At 46.5% G+C, this 20,501-nt stretch overlaps 1 pseudogene; it reads right to left on the reverse strand.

The window, feature by feature from the left end:
- Window positions 1–450: 450 nt before the first annotated feature.
- On the reverse strand, window positions 451–11,167 carry LOC123101491 (oxysterol-binding protein-related protein 1C-like; annotated as a pseudogene).
- Between the last annotated feature and the right edge of the window lie 9,334 nt (window positions 11,168–20,501).

The following is a 20,501-nucleotide window of genomic DNA, read 5'->3' on the forward strand; positions in this document are numbered from 1 at the left end:
GTAACATTTCAGCCTATTTCTAGATAAAAGCCCACCCTCTATATGAGGCTTCACTACAGATAACATGCACACAGAAAAGTTCTGACATCTTTGCAAAGAAACAAAATGGTAGAGAATAGGTTAAACATAATGACACCAAGAAGTGTTAGAGGCGGATTTAGAATGCACTCGAATGAGTTTAGAGTAAAACGGAAGACATTGCATAAAGGTGTAATATGTAGGACACAAACAGGAGTAATCACATAAGTACATTGATATCATCTTTGGTACAAACCAAAACTAAGATTGGATATATACTACAACTGCAAAGCAGGAGATAACAAGAACAACCTGAAGAGGAGTAGAGGACACGGTGCAAAATCGAACAAAACCACCTCTAAGCTACTTATGTTTTAGGTTAAACTACTTAAGTTCTACTCCCTCCGTTCAAAAATAGATGACTCAGCTTTGTACTAACTTTAGTACAAAGTTGGGTCATCTATTTTGGAACGGAGGGAGTAGTATGAAAGGGAAAGTCACGCACTTCCCGTCACATGCTGAGAATAATGAGGAAGAAGACATACCCTTTTGCCCCATTCATATGCACGATCAATAAGGTAGGAATACTCAAGATCCTCGAAACATTTTTGTAATGATGAAAGAGGTTCATTGAAGTAAACAGGCAGACAGACTTTGGTAAGATCCTTTCCTATGTTGTCCTTGATCATTGACCACAAACTAACACCCTTCTCTTTCTCAACTGGATCTGGTAGCTTCTTACGCCTTCTCACATATGGACAATTAATTCCAACAGACTTCATAGAAGGATCAATTCCATCCATCGGGTAGTCGTCCTCATCATCTGAACCAGCTTCAGATCTTTGGAAATCAGATCCACTGCTTTTAAAAGAACTAGATGAAAGGAAATCAGTTGTATCAAAATATATGTTCTCTTCATCGTCAGTCTCCTCTTCAGCAGGATCTTGTGGTTCATTGTAATCATCAGACTCGCTACCACTTCCTTCTGAAAAAAGAGGAATGGTAATTTAAGTTGTCGACAAAAGTAAATCAAATATTGAATCGACATTCATGATATAATCCAAAGAGAGTTTGCAAGGAACACCGAGGACTCCATAAAAGAGAAATCCAATATGTGCATTCAAGACCTTGGAAAGTTGGTATCTAAGAGCAGCAAATGAAGAAATCATGAATGGAAAGGGAGAGAGGGAGAAGATCTAGACTGATCTCCAAAACTGTTGCTAACGGAACTACAAGTTACTAATTTACAACTAAAAAAGTGGTTATCACGTATCAAACAGTTATCAAACGGTCCATGCTGATTGAATGGTCAACCTATCCACCCCTCGTCCCTCGAACCAAAAGCATAGATGGCTATCTCTAACCATTTGGGATACCCATAGCCACTCAAAGCTATCCCGTGAACCAAAGACAGCCCTAGTAAATATGATGTCCATCCGCTCATGCATGTATATAGTTTGCTTACACTTCGGCTAACCAATCAGCAATGCTCATATTGAACCAAACCACCACAGTTTTGTCTGACATTCTAGAGTTACAGCTATTTTAGATGGTATATGTGTGTGGAGTTATTCACCAGCATAAGTCAGAAATTCACCAGCGTACGTCAGTAGCTCTGTACTTGTTTCTTCATTAATTAAACCATGTAGAGAATGGCACAATATCACACCATGCAGTGGACACCAAAATTTCCTACTCCCATGCACGATCAAGTTCTGTTCGAAGCAGGGTCAGATAGATATGAATACCTCTAGGTGGCGGAGCGTGTCAAGGAGTAGCGCCTGCTTCTGCTTGAGAAGCACAAGCTGCTTGTGCAGCGCCTCGAACTCCTCCCGCACGATCCTCTCGCTGTCAGCAATGGCAGCATCGCTGACCCCTTCCTGCTGCAGGCGCTTCTTCAGGCGCTCGGTGGAGACCGCCGCGGCCGCCGCAGTGTCCCCCGGCCCGACCATCTCGCTGGTGGACATCCTCGGGAACATCTCCTTGGTGGCACGGAGCGCCTCGAGCCACGCGGCCCTGTCCTCCCTCGTCTCGGCCCGCAGGTGCAGCCTCTTGGTCCCCGAGAAGATGGAGAACCTCCTGTCGTCCGATCTGCTCTCTCTGACGGTCGACACCTGCACATCAACCACCCGTTTCAGCATCAGAGACAGAGGGAAATGGATCTGCGGATCAGAGGAGCGAATCGAAGCATCGAGCGGGCGACTGACCTTGAGGTGGATTTCGCCGAGGGGCTTGCGGGGCGTCTGGTGGTGGCCGTGGCCGTTGGAGTGGGGGGCGGAGGCGGAGGAGGGGCGCGCAAGGGGGCGGAGCGAGTCCTCGCCGATGACCTTGGCGCCGCGGTCGGTGTCGCGGAGAGGTCGATGCAGTCGGGCCCGTGGATCTTGTAGTAGGAGAGCACGCCGTCGCTGAGCGCGAACCAGCGGGGCCGCCACCCGCGGCCGTAGTTGACCCACTTGTAGAGGACCCCGGAGATGCCAGATCCAGTGTCGCCATGGCCGGCCTCCTCCTGTGGTGCCTGCTAGGTCGCCATGGCCGCGGGCTCCTTGTCCGTGGCGGCTGGATCTGGGGCCTTGGGGTGGCAGGGAGCTCCTCCTCCTGCAGCTCGGCGGCCTCCACACCCCGGAGCAACGCCGTCGCCGGAGGACGTGGTCACTTGCTCTCCTCTGGATCCGGTGAGGAGGGTTGGGGAAGGAGCTCACCGCGGCTCCATGCCCTGGATCTGGTGTGAGGGAGGGGGAAGGGAGCTTGCCGTGGTCAGGAGGGAGAGGAAGAGGCGGGCGGCCGGGGCTTCCCGATCTAAATCAAAGTCGAGGGAGGTGGGTGGGTGTGTCAGGAGGAAGGTGAGGGGGAGAGAACGTGACAAGAGGGAGGGGATAAGGGGTGATAGCAATGGCGCACTGGTAGGGGTGCGCCATACGTATAGATAGCAATGGCGCATCTCTTACTGGTGCGCCATTACTAGTTAAAACTAGTAATGGCGCACGGTGGAACAGTGCGCCATTAGTAGTTTTGCAAAAAAAGGAATAAAAAATATAATTAAAAAAACAACATTAGTGGCGCACTTTCCGACAGGTGCGCCATTACTAGTTATAACTAGTAATGGCGCACTGTGTCTGGATGCGCCATTAGTATGTTTGGACAGGCGCACTAGTTTAAAAATTTTTTTGATACTAATGGCGCACCCTGGGCCAGGTGCGCCATTAGTAGTTTCAACTCTAATGGCGTATCAGAAGGTGGTGCGCCATTAGTATATACTAATGGCGCACCACTTGTCTGGTGCGCCATTAGTGTCAATCTCATCTATAGCCCTTTTTCTAGTAGTGAGGGATGCTCCATTTTGGTGGAACTGCACAAAAACTTTGGATGCTTCATTGCCTCGACAGCTTCCGTCCTTTCCTGTCAGTCGCTAAATTCCGCATGCTTTCTTCCTTTGCTGTCAGTCGCTTGGCTTATCTCGGCTTCCAGTCAAAGGAAATAGTAACTGATATGCTACCTCACACAGGTTGGTACTGGTCTTTATCCTGATTATTGTGCCTGTCATATGTATTGGTAATTTGGTATTGTGCTACTGTTTGTCGATTTCATAAAGGAGTAACTTGGAGCCTGAACTCGCAGGCAAATCATTACATTAGGTGATTTCAGTAGAACTACACAAAATGATCAGATGGACAGGTACTTATGCTGCTGCTATGTACTCCAAAGTTCACTCAGACAAGCATCGATGTTGACAAGAAGTGCCTATATTCATTCGAGTATCAACCGGCGTCAACCAATTGTCAAACTCCAAGTGTTAGGAGAGTGAACGCCAAAAATATTGCTTGGTGCATAGCCCAGAAAAACACAGTCCAGTCTTTGGTCCCAACTTGTGCCTTTTGGTTATCGGCACATATGGTAGCGAACTATATGGCATGGAGTCTAAAGGTTCCAGACAAGTTGGTTGACGCGTATATTCATCTGGCACTTAATCAGTCTGCACGCCAAGGATGCTCCATTTCAGTTGAACTGCACAAAAAATTTGGGTGGTTCATTTTCTCAACCACCTCCTTTTTCGTCTTCAATGTAGAATTTTGGCGAGATACAGGACGAAGATGACCCAGTAAACTGGTTGGATGAAAGTAGTGGCCAATTTGCTCAAAGCTCCCTCGACATGAGGCCACTATTTGAGGATAAACCTACAAGCAAAGTTCAGATTGTCTATGCTGCCTCTTATGTACTCGAAAGTTTACTCGTACAAGAACTAATTTTAGCAAGAAGTACCTCTGATTGAACACCATTTACCAGTCTCTACCCTAGGTAATTAAAGTTCGTCCATGGATCATATTGGCTGTGATCTCAATCATTTGGATGCATAAACATATAGAACATGTGTATATCTGAATCTTTTTGTAAATTATGTATGAATATTGTCGTGTGATCTATCAATCATTTGGATGCATAGATATGCTGAGCTTGTGTATATATGAATCTTTTGAGTTGTTGATTGTGATTGCTGGCTATGGATATGAACATGTCCTGTGAACCTGAGTTTGATATGAATGTTTACCTTTTTTGTTGTATTTGTGTGTGAACTTGTTAGTATGCCTACTGTGGGGTATAAAACGCAGGTCTCTTATAAAAGTAATGTTGTGTCCAATTTATGTTTTCCCTTCTAACCACATTATATATATTTATATTATTACTATTATCGTATATTTTGTAGAGACTTATATATACATTATAAAAACATCCCAACTTATAAAAGTAAATGTTTAACGGAAGTTGGCAAGGAAATCCTGGTTGTTTTTGACTCACAGGCAAGGAAAATCCTGGTGATTGCGTACAAAAGCTTGCGAAGATTTTAAGGACCAATTTAATAATAACGTGCTCATTTCTATTTTGAGCAATAACTTGCTAATTTCTTAATTATATATAGATAATGTGCCTCTCCAGTTTATTCTTTGATATTAATTGCTCCTTCTAACATAACATTATACTCCCTCTGTCCGAAAATACTTGTCATCAAAATGGACAAAAAGGGATGTATCTAAAACTAAAATACATCTAGATACATCCCTTTTATCCATTTTGATGACAAGTATTTCCAAACGGAGGGAGTATATATAACGAGCCCACCTAATACGTGTATTTCAAGGAAGTGCAAATGGGCTGGGATTTCTTAGAAAATATAAATGGGCCTGATTGACGCGAATTTTTTTGTTCACCTAGCCCAGCAAATGGACTGTACATTCTAGAAAACATGGGTTAAATATATGCCACATTTTTGCAGGCTGACATGTGGGCCAATAGGTCGAAGCCTACGCAGGGCGTTGTCAACTTGGTCAACAAATGATTGTGTCATCCACAGCCATTGGATTTATATCCAACGGCCGACATGCACCTTCAAAATCTCGTCTTCTTCCTCCAGCATCGCCGGGACCGCCTGGTCCGGCCTCCGGCGGCTAGCGGCTCTGCTTAGCACGCATCGCTGCGAAGCGCTACCCCACCGCCGGCCAGGCTATCCCTCCATCCCTCGACACCTCCTGTTATTCTCCATAGACTACAGCCCCACGCCGCAACAAAACCAGTTATAACCCTTCTCCTCCTCTCAATCTGCGACTCCACTACCGCATTTTCCCATCTCTGAGTCGTTCCCGTCCGGGGCCTCGCTGTCGTCCACTACCTCGCTGCGATCGGTGCAGCGTGGTCAACAAACGAGAGTCATCGGAAGAGGACTTTACGTGGAGAGCCTGACTGCTGGGACCCACGAGGTCCATGGTACACAAGGAAAGTTCCTCCTTATTAAGCTGAAAAAAATGTTTCCTCCACCTCACAGCTGGGACCCACTTGCTGTATCTTCGCACGGAAGGAAGTGCCTCCTTGTTTTGCGAAAATAATATTCATCCCATTGACAGCTGGGACCCGTCAGATTTGGTGACTAACTTGTGGGCCTACTAAGCGGACGTGTATGCACGGCTTTGTCAACTTAATCAACAAATGATTCTTGTAGCTGGACCGTTGGATGTTAATCCAACAGCCGTGCTCCTTCTTCAACCTCTGTTCTTGCTCCTGTCTCCCGTGGGCAGCACTGCGGCTGTGCTGCCGCGCACCCGAACCAGTGAAGTTTCCCACTCCTCTCCATCTGCGACTCCACTGTAGCTTAATAAATAGTAACGTCTTTGGTTTTAGCCCGGTTTTCCGTAGATTAACCAGGCAATTCCCTTCTTCTTAATTAATCGACGAGGCAATTCTTTTGCCTCCGTTTTGAAAAAAATAAATAGTAACGTCTAACTGAGCCAGTTAGTTAGATGCGTACACTTGGTGTAGTAGGATCTTTATTTAGTTTGATGCATACACTTGTTCTTTTTTGGTAGCCCTTTTGTAATGATGGCTGATGTTTGGTTTGGAAGAGAGAGTTGCGTCTTCACTCTTTTGGCCTGCTTACTGCTTCTGTTGCACCCCCAGCCCTGGTTGCTGCTGCTGCTGTTTTCAATGTACAATCAGTAGTATATTTTGTCTGTTGGTTGAATAAATGTGTTGTTAGAACGACAAACACAATGTTTTGGAAGTCGTTGCACGGTTCGATCCTTTAGTGCCCCGTACCGTACGTAGCGCATACTATTTATCATACGGAACATATTTTTTTTGAAACTCGGAACACATTTTCCACTTGTTGATAACATGCAGCCCACTGATGAAGGCCCAATAGAGAAGCCCATAATTAACTAGAAGGGAGACTCTCACGTGAATCCGGCCCAGGTACATGCTCATGGTCCCCTAAACATAAATAAGTAAATAAATAAATAAATAAATAAATAAATAAAGCTAATGCTCATGCACCAGTTCTTTGAGAAAAAAGGTAGCCCGGTATTTCTTTTTGAAGAATACCCAAGCTAGGCCTATTTGTTTTCTCCGAATTACTGGGCTGCAAATCTTTCAAGACAAGAAGGGATGCATTCCGGCCTGGCTTAAGAGTATGGTCAATGTCTGTTAAAAGTAATATCAAAAGGGGTTGAAAATTCCAAAAAAATTATAGCAAATGGGATATAAGTTTCTTTTTTTGTTTTTGTTCTTCACTGATATCTTATACATATTTCATTGGATTTAACATGACATAGTACTAATTTATTTTTAAATTTGTTTTAGTATGGCTATTAGTTTTTGCATTAAGAATATTTCGTTCCCCAGCAAAAATTTGCGAATTTTCAAAATTTCTCACATATTTAGTTGATTTTTTGACCCTGGTACTGCCCAGAAAATGGCCAGCAATTCTAAAAATGGAAAACGGGCTGCGATAAATTCCATATGAATTAGAAAATGAGTAAAAATTATTAAAAAATAGAAAATGGGTTGTACACGCCACAGATTTCGAGGCCGACTTGTTTACGCAAGGCTTTGTCAGTGAACACACGATTCTAGCAACAGCTAGTGTTGGATGTCCATCCAACGGCCGACGTGCTTCTTCAATCTCTGATCTTCCTGCTCCAGCCGCCTAAACTAGCACTGGCGGGACTGCCTGCTCCCTCCTCTTGTGGCCTGTTGTGATGCCGTGCAGGCTTCGCCGGCCCACCCTACTCCCTCCGCTGGCTTGGCCGCACGCAATCAACTGCCTCCTTATTACGCAAAAAAATGATTCCTCCCACTGACATCTGGGGCGCACCGGTTGGGAGGCTGACCTGTGGGCCTACTAAGTTGACGCGTATGCAGGGCTTGTCAACTTAGTCAACAAACGATTCTAGCAGCAGTAACCGTTGGATTTGAATTGAACGGTCCTGCTTCTTCTTCAATCGCTACTCTTCTTGCACCAGCCGCCCAAACCAGCGCCGGGGAGACCGCCTGCTCCTGCCTCTAGTGGCCAGATGTGCTGCCGATAAGGCCTCATCGTCCCCTACTACTCCCACCGCTAGCCAGGCCCCGCGGCGACGGCACCCTCACACCGCAGCCGAACCAGTGAACCCTCATAGTCCTCTCCGCGTGGGCATCCACTGCCGCGTCTTCCCCGGCTCCGCATCGTCCCCTTCCTAGACATCGCCGTCATCCACCGCCTTGGTGCTCTCGGCGTGGCATGGTCAATGTGGTCAATGACATTCCATCGGAAGAGTATTGTACGTGGAGAGGCTGACAGCTGGGTCCACGGCCACAGCCTAGTTTTTTTGTGATTTGCCAAGTAAGTCGCTTTGTCAGGCCTGTTGGGCTGCAAATCTTTCAAGACGAGGAGAGCTTTCATTTGGCTGGCCGAGAAAATGGCCCATCAGGAATGAGAAATAGGTTGTACATTTTTAAAACACATCAAACCGGCAATTAGTTTTAAATATCTTTTTTTCATTTCAAGATTTGAAATTACATTAATTTTTATGCGTGGAGAATTTGTTGGATTTTATATTGATATACATTTATTTTTAAAATCAGTTTGAATGTGAGTCGAAATTTCGGGATTAAAAACAGTTCGGACCGCACCGAAATATGCAAAATTTCGTATAATTTTTTAACCGTGGCCACAATATGGGCTGTAATGCTAACAAAAAGAATATGGGCTCCAAAAAAATCTTAATAATTAGCAAATGGGCTGTAAATTATTAGAAATAATGGCAGATGGGATGTATGTTGTTTTCCATAGATTTGAGGCTTTCCTAAAAAAAGGTTGACGCATAAGCAGTGACTGTTGGGTGGCCATCCAACGGCCGTCGTGCTTCTTCAATCTCAGCTCTTCCTGCTCCAGGCGCCGGCGGGACTACCTGCTCCCTCCTCCCCGCGGCCGGCTCTGCTGCCGCGCAGGCCTCACCGCCCCACCGTACTCCCATCGCTGGCCTAGCCATCCCTCTACTCACCCACACCTGCTGTTATTCTCCGGCGATGGCAGACGAACCAGTAAACCCTCATACAGTCGTACTCCCCTCCGCATGGGAAACAACTACCGAGTCTTCCCTACCTCCGTGTCGTTCCCCTCCTAGGCCTCGTCGTCGTCCACCGCCTTGGTGCTCTCGGTGCGGCCTGGTCAACATGGTCAACGACTGACATGCATCTGAAGTGGACTTTACGTGGAGAGGCCGACAGATGGGTCCACGGCCGCACGCAAGGAAATGCCTCCTTATTACGCGCAAAATAATGATTCCTCCACCTAACATCAGGGACCCACCGAAAGGGCCTCTGTATTTCGCGAAAAAACGTTACCGCCGCTGACAGCTCGGACCCACCAGCTATATCTTCGCACGCAAGGAAGTGCCTTCTTATTACGCACAAAAAAATGAATACTCCCCCTATTAGCTAGGACCCAGTATAGTGGCAGGCTAACTTGTGGGCCTACTAAGTTGACGGGGATGGAGGGCTTTGTTAAATTAGTCAATATGCACGATTCTAGCTCTAGTGACCATACGATGTCCATCCAACGGCCGTAGGGCTTCTTCAACCTCTGGTCTTCTTGCTCCAGCCGCCCAAACCGGCACCGGTCGTGCCTCGTGCTCCTGCCTCCCGTGGCCGGCTGCGATGCGGCGGAGGCCTCACCGCCCCCTACTACTCCCACCGCTGGCCAGGCCATCCCTCTACTCACCCACACCCCCTGTTATTCTGCGGTGACGGCAGCCTCACACCGCAGTGAACCAGTGAACCCTCGTACTCCTCTACGCGTGGGCATCCACTGCCGCGTCTTCCCCGGCTCCGCATCGTCCCCTTCCTAGGCCTCGTCGTCATCCATGGCCCTGGTGCTCTCGGCGCGGCGTGGTCAACGTGGTCAAGGAACGGCTTCCATCGGACGTGGACTGTACATGGAGAGGCTGACAGCTGGGTCCACGGCCGCAGCAAGGAAGTGCCTCCTTATTACGTGCAAAATAATTATTCCTCCACTTGACAGCGGGGACCCATCGGTCGGGCCACCGTATTTCGCCCCCTGACTGCTGGGACCCACCAGCTACATCTTCACACGCAAGGAAGTGCCTGACAGTCGGGACCCACCTGGTTGAAGCGTACATAGCGTTGTCATTCTGGTCATGAACGTGTACGCACATATATACTGGTGGATGTAGAGGCGCGCACGTGTCGTAGTAGAGGCGTCCAGGGTGCAAGAAAGAAAATACGGCCACGTATGTGTACATACCGGCGGGGTCTCGAACGCCTACTCGCGCATACGTACAGCCAGGGCTCGTGTACATGGCTGGGTCGGAATGGAGAAACATCGTCGTCGTCGTGTTCATGGGGAAGCAACGGAATTTGTCGTGTTCATGTGGAGGCAACGGAATGCGTCGTGTTCATCGGGAGGGCTTGGACGGAATAGGCGATGGAAACGAGGCCTGGCGTACCGCAGAATGGAGGAAATGGCCTTGTGTTCGACCGGCCACGTTCGAAACGGGATCCTGTTCATCGGGAGGGGTCTGGCGTACCACAAAACGGAGGAAACGGACCTCCTACGTCGAAACAGGGGTCCTGTTGATCGGGAGGGGTGTGGCGTACCGCAAAACGGACGAAACGGACTTGTGTTGGAGCGCTACGGTCGAAACGGGGGTCCTGTTCATCGGGAGGGGTGTGGCGTACCGCAAAACAGGACTCCGCGGGATACTGTTCATCTCCACCGTCGACCCCCTCCAGCCTCCACGAGCTACTGTTCATCCACCGTCAACCTCCTCCAGCCTCCACCTGCGACTGTTCATCCACGGGCTCCTGTTCATCCAGCCTCCACCGCGCGCTACTCCACTGGCTACTGTTCAACCAGCCCTCTCAACGGGCTCCTGTTCAACCACCCCTCCACGGGCTACTGTTCATCCTTCCCTCCACCGTCTACTGTTCATCCTGCCCTCCACGGGGTAGTCCTGTTCATCCAGCCCTCCACGGGGTCATGTTCATCTAGCCTCAACTGGCTTGATCGATCGGGGTCCTATTCATCCAGAGGCAACACCACAGGGTCCTGTTCATCCACCCCCACCGGGAACTGTTCATCCAACCCCCCCCCCCCAACGCTCACTGTCCATCCAGAGGCAGCATCGATTGGCTTCAGTTACCAGCAGTAGCGAAGGAATCGCTCGATCGGGTTCAGTTAACAGCCATCGATCGATCGCTCAGGTTCAGTAACGCGTAGCCTGCAGTGCAATCGCTCGGGTTCAGTTAGAGCCCAACACCTCCCTCGGGTTTAGTTAGAGCCAACGCCTCGCACACATGCGCGTACCTGTACAAGAGAAGCGTGCATCGCTCAGCCCCCGACCTCCCACCGTAACCGGGAACTCCCCGAAATTTTCCTCGCCCTCGCTTCTACCACGGTTTTTCCGTCATGGACGGCCCAAAGAATGTCATGCAACTGCGTCTCCGGCCCGCCTAGGACGAAAAGCCTATTTTCTGTCATGATTTTTTGTCATAGAAGTAGGAGCCCACCACATCTATGATGATACCGGGTTTTGTCACAATTATCATCATAGACGTGTCATATGTATGACAGGAAAAAAATTCGTTCAGCCCAAAATGTCACGGATGTGTCTTTTTTTGTAGTGAATGGAGCTCTCCTCTTTGAACGAGCTCTTGGATCGCATCGCCACTCTAGGAGTCGCTACGACTATGATCGGATTGGGCTTAAACCCGACCAAAGGGAGATTAACTCTCCGCCGGTCACCCATCAGATAGCGGTGGTGGAGGAGCAATGCGGCGATTCTCCCTCTATCCTGAGGACGAACTATGTCCGGATTCCCGAGCTCTCCGAGCCGGATACCCGCCCACGGGAGGACATCACCCTAACCCTGAACCTAGAATCAGGCTGCATGCCAAACCTACGGGGCAACATCCCGGAGCCCGAACTTCCAAGATCAGAAACTCCCCCGCCCCGGGGTCTCAGATTGGGTCAAGGTCTGGACTTAAATCCACCCACCCACCCAAATACAAACGATCTTTCCCACATTAGGCAAGAGCCCCAAGAGACAGTACATCACTATTGGGCCATATTCCTCCTTGTAATGAACAAGGTCAAGGACTGTCGCGAGGAATATGCAAATTCGTTCTTTTGCAACAATTGCACGGACAAGGGAATCTTCAACGCCATAAGTCGCCGTGACATAACACACTTCGCTGATTTGGTGGCCATAGTACGGAAATACTATGCGATGGAAAGCGCCTGGAAAACCCAAACAAAATTTTGGGATAATCCGGCTCTGACAAAACCCATAGTCCGAACTAAAAGGGTACACTCTCATAAGTCGCCCGACTCAATTACAAAGAAGCAAAAGCTCACTACATGGCGTGGAACTGTATTGGAGGGATGGCTTAACGGGCCCTGCAAAATTCATAGTACAGCGGATAACATAGTCAGGAGGCACGTTGGGTACTCCGGCAGCGGATAACATAGCAACACACAGCCTTAGAGCATGTTGGGTACTCCGGCAGGTAGCCAAGAGCGGTGTGCATCTCCTCATCCAAAACACCTCAGAGCACCATCCCATGGATAACAATACAGTATTGACAGTCTTTGAGACCTTTGCCTCAAATAATAGGCGTAAGCGAGCACTCTGCAGCCTTACCGAAGTCTGCCATGTGGCAGCAATAAATCCATGGAGCGACATGGCTATCACCTTCAATGCCAGTGACGAACCTAAATTCCTAACAGCCCGAGCACCAGACGCCTTGGTCCTCAGTCCAATTGTGGACGGCTTTCGGCTCACTAAAGTTCTCATGGACGGCGGCAACGGATTAAACCTCATTTATGAGGAGACTCTTCAAAAAATGGAAATAGACGGAAACCGTATCGAGCAAAGCAGCACGACCTTCCGAGGAATCATCCCTAGTCAGGAGGCACGTTGCGCTAGGAAAATCACACTAGATGTGGTATTAAGCACTTTAGTAACGGATACCACGCCTTCTAGGGCGAGAGGCATTCACAATCTTCCAAGCCATACCCCATTACGGATACATGAAGCTCAAAATGCCTGGGCCCAATGGGATCATCACTCTAGCTAGTGATCCAGACATAGCACTCCGCGTCGAGAACAAAACAGCCACACTGGCCCTTGAGGCATTATCCGAAGTCCTTGTGGCGGAGGAATTAACCGCGCTGTGCTCCACAGTGGATAGAGACGATGTGATACTAGACAAAAGATCCAAGTCCACCTCTTTTAAACCAGCGGATGAAATAGTCAAATTCCAAGTCCATCCAACGGACCCTTCAAAAATAGCATCCATCGGGGCACAGTTAAACCCTGCTATAGATGCCGCACTACGGGAGTTCCTGTGCGAGAATTGGGACATATTCGCCTGGCATCCTTCAGATATGCCAGGAATCCCACGCAGGCTGGCCGAGCATAGCCTTAACATTCTAAAAGGATTCAAGCCGGTCAAGCAGACTCTTTGGCGTTTCTCTGAACCTAAGTGACAAGCCATGGGAGAGGAGCTAGCCAAGTTACTGGAGGCCAGATTCATTAGAGAAATAAAGCATCAGGACTGCCTAGCAAACCTGGTGATGGTACCAAAGAAGGACAAATCCTGGCGCCTATGCGTCGACTTCACAGACCTCAATAAGGCTTGCCCAAAGGATCCCTTCCCCCTCCCTCGCATTGATCAAATTATCGACGCTACCACAGGACACGACTCATTGTGCTTCCTCGATGCATACTCCGGTTACCACCAAATTAAGATGGCGGAGTCCGATCAAGCCGCAACGGCATTTATCACTCCATATGGCCCCTTCTATTTTAACACAATGCCCTTCGGGCTCAAAAACGCCGGCGCAACGTATCAGCGCATGATTCAAACACGTCTAGAAAAGCAGATCGGCAAAACAGTGGAGGCATACATAGACGATGTGGTCATTAAAACCAGACACATCGACTCCTTAATAGACGACTTGAGGCTCACGTTTGACAATCTCAGAACATACGACATTAAGCTCAATCCAGAAAAATGCGTTTTCGGTGTACCCGCTGGAAAGCTCCTGGGCTTTATCGTCTCCAGTAGAGGAATTGAAGCAAACTCGGCTAAAATCCGAGCTCTGTCGCAGTTGGCTATCCCAACTGACCTCAAGCAAATCCAGAAGTTAACTGGATGCGTGGCAGCCTTAAGCCGCTTTATCTCCCGATTAGGACAAAAGGCACTCCCCCTTTATTGCCTTCTTCGGCGCACCGAACACTTTGAGTGGACGGACGCAGCCACGGCCGGATGGGAAGAAATAAAAGCCATCCTGGCCACCAACCCAATCTTGGGAGCTCCAAATGTCAGCGAACCAATGCTGTTATATATGGTGGCAACTCACCAAGTTGTAAGCGCAGTGCTCGTCGTCGAACAAAAGACGGACGGACATAAATCCCCACTTCAAAAGTCGGTCTATTATGTGTCCACTGTCCTCACTCCATGCAAATCACGGTACCCACATTATCAAAAGATAGCATACGCGGTATTTATGGCATCCCGAAAATTACGACACTACTTTCAAGAGTGTTCAATCACGGTGGCCTCAGATGTAGCACTCAACGACATAATAAACAACCGCGATGCCACGAGCCGGATTGCCAAATGGGCTATCGATCTCCTCCCGTTCGACATAACATATAGACCACGACGAGCCACTAAGTCGCAAGTACCGGCCGATTTCGTCGCCGAATGGACAGAAGTCGAACTCCCTAAAGAGTACAGCACATACTCCAATTGGATCATGCACTTTGACGACTCTAAAATGCTGGCTGGTCTGGGGGCTGGCATCGTCCTGACATCCCCCACCGGAGATACAGTCCAATACGTACTCCAAATACTATATACAGACTCCAACAATGCGGCCAAATACGAGGCCCTATTACATGGTCTCCGGATGGCAGTTTCAATGGCCATTCAACGCCTGGAGGTGCATGGGGACTCGAACCTCGCAATATCTCAAATAAATGGAGACTTCGATGGCAAGGATCCAAAAATGGCGGCATATCACAACGCCGTCCTCAAAATGTCAGCTCGGTTCAAGGGGCTTGAATTCCACCCTGTGGCTCGGGAAAACAATCAAGCGGCGGATATCCTCGCCCGTATCGACGCTAAGCGCGATCCTGTCCCACCTAACATCTTCTTGGAAAAACTATTTAAGCCATCTGTGGTATGGGAAGGGGACACCGGTAGCAATAGTCCGGACATGGCCACATCATTAGATACTCAACACTCTGACACAATCGGAGGCTCTGCCATCGAAATAACACCTTCAGCCCACGTGATAATGGTCGTCATCGCCCCATGGACAGAACCATTCCTAGCCTACCTAACCAGGCAGGAACTACCCGAGGACTAAAATGAGGCACGCTGCATAGTGCGGCGATCTAAAGCCTACAAGGTCCACGAGGGAGATCTTTATAAGAAAAGCACTACCAGAATCCTTCAAAGGTGCATCTCCGAAGAGGAAGGGCGGAAGCTTTTGGCAGAAATCCATGCTGGACTCGGCGGCCATCACGCCGCATCCTGGGCCCTTGTAAGCAAGGCCTTCCGTACAGGTTTCTATTGGCTGACGGCCTGAGCAGATGCATAGCATCTGGTCCAACATTGCGTTGATTGCCAGCTTTTTGCAAACCAAAGCCATATGCCGCCTACCGCTCTCCAAATAATCCCCATTACTTGGCCCTTTGCGGTCTGGGGGCTTGATATGGTTGGACCCCTTAAAGGGGGAACCCATAAGAAAAAATACTTACTGGTCATGGTGGATAAATTCACCAAATGGATAGAAGCCAAACCTGTCAAAACGGCTGAATCCGGACCGATGATAGACTTCATATCTGGGGTTGTACACCGTTATGGCATCCCCCACAGCATCATCACTGACAACGGCACGAACTTTACAGCTGACGAGGTAAAACTTTGGTGCAGCAACATGGGCATCAACCTCGATTATGCTTCTGTCTATCACCTGCAAACTAACGGTCAAGTCGAGCGAGAAAATGGTCTTATCATGAGCAGCATCAAACCTAGATTAGTGTGATCCTTAAAGGAATCAAACACGCACTGGGTAGAGGAGCTCGACTCCGTACTATTGGGGCTGCGGACCACGCTGAATCGCACTACCGGATACACACCGTTTTTATGGTGTACGGCGCAGAGGCGGTTCTGCCTTGCAACATAATTCATGACTCACCTCGAGTGCACATGTACGAAGAAAAAGAGGCCGAGCTCGATCGGCAGGACAGTTTGGACGCCTGATACGTCTCCATCGTATCTATAATTTTTGATTGTTCCATGCCAATATTATTCAACTTTCATATACTTTTGGCAATTTTTATACTATTTTTGGGACTAACATATTGATCCAGTGCCCAGTGCTAGTTCCTGTTTGTTGCATGTTTTTTGTTTCACAGAATATCCATATCAAACGGAGTCCAAATGGAACAAAAACTGACGGAGATTTATTTTGGAATATATATGATTTTTGGGAAGAAGAATCCACGCGAGACGATGCTCGAGGGGCCCATGAGGTAGGGGGCGCACCCTGGGGAGGCAGGCGCGCCCCTGACCCTCGTGACCACCCCATAAGACGGTTGATGCCCTTGTTTCGCCGCAAGAAAGCTAATATCCGGATAGAGATCGTGTCAAAATTTCAGCCCAATCGGAGTTACGGATCTCCGGGAATATAAGAAACGGTGAAAGGGAAGAATCTAAGAATGCAGAAACAGAGAGAGACAGAGAGACAGATCCAATCTCGGAGGGGCTCTCGCCCCTCCCGTTCCATGGAGGCCATGGACCAGAGGGGAAACCCTTCTCCCATCTAGGGAGGAGGTCAAGGAAGAAGAAGAAGGAGGGGGGCTCTCTCCCCCTCGCTTCCGGTGGCACCGGAGTGCCGCCGGGGGCCATCATCATCACCGCGATCTACACCAACTCCTCTGCCATCTTCACCAACATCTCCGTCACCTCCCCCCCTTTATCTACAGCGGTCCACTCTCCCGCAACCCGCTGTACCCTCTACTTGAACATGGTGCTTTATGCTTCATATTATTATCCAATGATGTGTTGCCATCCTATGATGTCTGAGTAGATTTTCGTTGTCCTATTGGTGGTTGATGAATTTCTATGATTGATTTAATTTGCTTGTGGTTATGTTGCTATCCTTTGGTGCCCATCATATGATTGCGCGCATGGATCAGACCCTAGGGTTAGTTGTATGTTGATAGGACTATGTATTGGAGGGCAAGAGTGACAGAAGCTTCAACCTAGCATAGAAATTGATGCATACAGGATTGAAGGGGCACCAATATATCTTAATGCTATGGTTGGGTTTTACCTTAATGAACATTAGTAGTTGCGGATGCTTGCTAATAGTTCCAATCATAAGTGCATAGAATTACAAGTCAGGGATGACATGCTAGCAGTGGCCTCTCCCACATAATACTTGCTATCGGTCTAGTAAAGTAGTTAATTGCTTAGGGGCAATTTCGCAACTCCTACCACCACTTTTCCACACTCGCTATATTTACTTTATTGTTTCTTTATCTAAACATCCCCTAATTTTTATTTACGTACTCTTTATTATCTTGCAAACCTATCCAACAACACCTACAAAGTACTTCTAGTTTCATACTTGTTCCAGGTAAAGCGAACGTCAAGCGTGCGTAGAGTTGTATCGGTGGTTGATAGAACTTGAGGGAATATTTGTTCTATCTTTAGCTCCTCGTTGGGTTCGACACTCTTACTTATCGAAAACTGTTGCGATCCCCCATACTTTTGGGTTATCAAGACCCTTTTCTGGCGCCGTTGCCGGGGAGCAATAGCGTGGGGTGAATATTCTCATGTGTGCTTGTTTGCTTTATCACTAAGTAATTTTTATTTGCTGTTCTTAGTTGTTTTCTATCTTTAGTTATGGGTAGGAAATGCAAAATACTAACAAAATTAGGTGTACCTACTAAACCAATGGTTGAAGAACCACTCAAAATCTATCACACTGCTGAAGCTTATTACTTGGATCATCTTCGATCCCTATGTGCTCATGCCGAAACCCCAACTAGCTTAGTTGAGGGAAAATCTTTAGATGAGCATGCTTGTTATGTGCGACACCGAATATCTGAAAAAGGGAAAACTTTACTGGATCAAATTCATCGTTTGCAATGCTATGCTTGGAATTTATGTGAAATATATGATTATACTTGTTGTTCTGAAGACCCTAAGAAACACCTTCCCTACCAATTTTTGTTTAGTGATAATGGAATCGTATCCTCTTATGCTAAGGGTGTTTATAGTTACTATGATGTTCAACAAATTGAAGAATTTGTTGCTTTTAAGGGTGCTTACGAAATTGCTTCTTTTATTGAAAAGTATGATGCTACTCTTTACAAATCTGAAAAATTTGCCATATTTAAATATTGCTATGATAATTATGCTTCTAATGCCTATGTTGAACCATATATTGAGTACTACTCCGCTATCCAAGAAGAGACTAATATTTTGTAGGAGTCTATGGAAGAAGAAATTGATGAAACTATGAGCTCATTAGATGAAAAAGATGAGGAGGAGAGCGAAGAAGAAAAGGAGGAAGAGCGGATTAGCTACCCGTGCCCACCTTCTAATGAGAGTAACTCTTCAACTCATACATTGTTTAATTTCCCTTCGTGCTTACCGTAGGATGATTGCTATGATGATTGTTACGATCCCATTGATTCTCTTGAAATATCCCTTTTTGACGATGCTTGTGGCCAAGATGCCAATATGAATTATGCTTATGGATATGAACTTGCTATAGTTCCTTATCTTAAACATGAAATTGTTGCTATTGCACCCACACATGATAGTCCTATTATCTTTTTGAATTCTCCAAACTACACTATATCGGAGAAGTTTGCTCTTATTAAGGAATATATTGATGGGTTGCCTTTTACCGTTGCACATGATGATTTTGATGAATATAATATGCATGTGCTTGCTGCTCCTACTTGCAATTATTATGAGAGAGGAACTATATCTCCACCTCTCTATGTTTCCAATACAATAAAATTGCAAGAAACTGTTTATACTATGCATTGGCCTTTACTATGTGTGCATGAATTGTTCTTTTATGACATGCCGATGCATAGGAAGAGAGTTAGACTTTGTCATTACATGATATATGTTACCTTGTGCTCACCACTAAATTATAAATCATTGTTAATTAAAATTGGCTTTGATATACCTTGGGATCCGGGTGGATCCATTACTTGAGCACTATATGCCTAGCTTAATGGCTTTAAAGAAAACGCTGCCAGGGAGACAACCCGGAAGTTTTAGAGAGTAATTTATTTCTGTTGAGTGATTTTATATAGTTTAAAAACAACAAAAATAAAGAGGGAAACCCAAAACTTTTTCAAAAAGGAAAGCGAAAGTGAGAAAGACAAACATTGTTGAAGTGGGAGCTAGCCTTGAACTTTGTTCATGCTCATGGAAACTTTGTGAATCTTGATTACAGAAACTTTTCAATAAAAATAATTATCCCCTTGTACAATTCCATTGTATTATAAAAATAATGTGCCAAGGTTTGCCTTTAGGATGTTTACATTTGCTTGACGGTTTGTACCGTGCAGGACGGAAACTTTGGCTGTAGTGCGCGATTTTACGTTTTTAGCTCGAACGTCAAATGGTTCTGATTCTTTTTGCACTGTCTTCCTATAATTTTTTTTATTTGTCCTAATTTTGGTAGAATTTTCCAAGTTCCATAAGTATGGTGAATGTTCATATTATTACAGACTGTTCTGTTTTAGACAGATTCTGTTTTTGATGCATAGTTTGCTTGTTTTGATGAAACTGTCAATTTATATCAGTGGATTAAGCCATGAAAAAGTTATATTACAGTAGACACAATGCAAAAACAAAATATGAATTGGTTTGCAACAGTACTTAGAGTAGTGATTTGCTTTATTATACTAACGGATCTTACCGAGTTTTCTGTTGAAGTTTTGTGTGGATGAAGTGTTCGATGATCGAGAAGGTCTCGATGTGAGAAGAAGGAAGAGAGGCAAGAGATCAAGCTTGGGGATTCCCGAGGCACCCCAAGTAAATATTCAAGGAGACTCAAGCATCTAAGCTTGGGGATGCCCCGGAAGGCATCCCCTCTTTCTTCAAGAAGTACCGGTATGTTTTCTGATTCGTTTTGTTCATGCGATATGTGCAATCTTGGAGCGTCTTTTGCATTTAGTTTTCATTTTTATTTTATGCACCATGCTGGTATGATATAGTCCTTGGTTGATTTATAGAATGCTCTATGCACTTCACTTATATCTTTTGAGTATGACTTTATAGAATGCTTCATGTGCTTCACTTATATCATTTGAAGTTTGGATTGCCTATTTCTCTTTACATAGACAACCGCCATTTGTAGAATGCTCTTTTGCTTCACTTATATTTGTTAGAGCATGGGCATACTTTTTGTAGAAAGAATTAAACTCTCTTGCCTCACTTATATCTATTTAGAGAGATGACAGGAACTGGTCATTCACATGGTTAGTCATAAAAATCCTACATAAAACTTGTAGATCACTGAATATGATATGTTTGATTCCTTGCAATAGTTTTGCGATATAAAGATGGTGATATTAGAGTCATGCTAGTGGGTGGTTGTGAATTGT

Source organism: Triticum aestivum, chromosome 5A (assembly GCF_018294505.1).
Source record: "Triticum aestivum cultivar Chinese Spring chromosome 5A, IWGSC CS RefSeq v2.1, whole genome shotgun sequence".
Taxonomy (NCBI): domain Eukaryota; kingdom Viridiplantae; phylum Streptophyta; class Magnoliopsida; order Poales; family Poaceae; genus Triticum; species Triticum aestivum.